We start from the raw sequence: 2,205 nt of genomic DNA, 5'->3' as shown, positions 1-2,205 counted from the left end.
CAGCTGAAAGAAATTCCCAGGGTGAGACAGCAAAGCAGTTAGCGGAACAAGCAGCTAAAGATATAAATTTCCTGCCATCTAGTGGACAAATGGGTTCTGCTCGATAGTAGTAATGCACAGGTCACAGTGGGAGAGTAACTCCCAGCAGTCAACCAGGCAGATGTGTGTCATCATCTCCATTTAACAGATCAGGAAACAGAGGTACAGAGACTCTATATGTCTTGCCCAAAGTCACAATGTAAGCAGTTGGCAGAATTGGGAATAAAACTCAGCTCTCCTGACTCCTAGTCCTCTGATTTAACCCCAAGACCATTTAGTCCAGTAGGACATTTTGTTCTGAGTTAGACCGGTAGGCCTGCTAAAAGAAGGGAGGATAATCTCATGGCCAAGGTACCAGACTGGAACTCAGGAGATCTGGATTCCATTCCTAGGCCTGACACAGACTTTGTGTGTCTTTCATGCCTCCCAGGAGTGCTGTGAGGTGTTCAGACAGTATGGTGACGAGTCTCATATAAGCAGATCAATGGAAGAACCATATACATTTCTCTCTCCATCCATACAGTTTATAAACATATTGCATACTCTATTATGGGCCGAAAAGCAAGTATAATGGGGCCCCTCTCCTTCCCAAACCTAGTAAGCCTTAACAACAGCAAAGATACGATGCATGTGAAACCCTCTGAGCTAGCTCAGCTGCTCTCATTGGTCACCAAATTATGGTTTGCTGGAGCTGAAAAGCATACTTAGATGCTTCAGGGCCAGATCACATCCCCAGTCCGCCCTTAAGGTTTGACATTTGGATTCAGGTATCGGAGAAACACCTCTCTGTTAAAAGGTTTGTCTTGACTAGGAAAAGTGGTTGAGTCTGGACCGGGCTTAGCTGCCATGTGCTAGCTCAGTTGGAACTAAACTTGTCCATTTTCCTTGTGTAGATGCAGGGTAACACTTTGTCACTCGCAGTTACCCTGCATTTCTACTAGGAAAAGAGGTCAAGTTAAGGTGAGGAATAGCATGCATGTATGAGCTAAACCTGACCTAAACTCAAGCACTTTTCCTTGTCATGACAAACCCAAACCATGCAAGTCTGGTCCGTGGCTGTGGACATAGCTTTCAGCTCATATGTAAGTCTGCTATCCATCTCCACCCCACAATTTCTATCAGCCTCGTTTATGACTGCCTGAGGATGCAGAGTACATCCTAAAGAGAATCTTCAGTTGAATCAACCATAATATAGGTCAGCCAAGGATGGTTTATTATTCCTGCATTATTCCACTGGGATGCAGTTAAAGTGATTCTCAGCTCACTTTCTCGTGAGAAATACAACTGATCTAGGCTTAATGCTGCTGCTTTCATAATGCAGGAATATAATATAATAATGGCTGAGTTATTAGGACCCAATTGATATTCAAATTATTGTTTTAATTGCAGATACAACCAACAGCATGATTTCTGGAGCTGGAATGTGCCTTGCAGGCCTCAGATGGTTTGCATGGGTGTCTGATTGAATTAACTGGGACACAGACAGAACTCCTTTTGACTAACCCCACATTTTCTATTTTAAAGGACATTCCTTCTTGAGTGCCTCAAGTCCTGTATTCAATAAGGAGTTACTAAGAAACATTTGATCAGATTAAATGCGTGTCATTTCAAGTAACAGTCATGTAACAGACAATACACAGTGATATAAATGCAGGATTTTGTAATACAAATAAACATTGTGGGGAGTTGTTCCCTAAAAAAATTTCTCCACACATGTGATCCTCACCACCTTAGTACCTAAGTGCCTCACCATCATTAAAGGGATTTTATCCTTGCAATACCCCTGTAAGATAGGGAAGTGCTACCCACATTTTACAGCAACTTGCCCAAGGTCACACAAGAAGTCTATGGTTGAGCTAGGAATTGAAGCCAGGTCTCTTGAGTCATAATTCAGTGCTCAAATCACTAGACCATCCTTCTTAATACCTCAGAATAAGCTTGGTTCAGTATTTTTCATACTTGTCCTCTGTTTCCTCAGATAGCCTGTATAGGTGCTGCTGGAGTGCTGCTGTCAGAGGTGTCATCTGTTGCAAGGCACATCATACTGGGCAACTGATTGCTTGTGGTTCTTAAGAACCCCTGGGTACTTTATATCAAAACTGGAGTGTTAACGCAGGTGCCTTGCCCTTGAATTGTAGGAAACTACATTCTGCTTCTCCAAATTAC

Source organism: Chrysemys picta, chromosome 13, assembly GCF_011386835.1.
Source record: "Chrysemys picta bellii isolate R12L10 chromosome 13, ASM1138683v2, whole genome shotgun sequence".
In the NCBI taxonomy this organism is placed as follows: domain Eukaryota; kingdom Metazoa; phylum Chordata; order Testudines; family Emydidae; genus Chrysemys; species Chrysemys picta.
The sequence above is the reverse complement of the archived record's forward strand: the minus strand, read 5'-3'. Positions refer to the sequence as shown.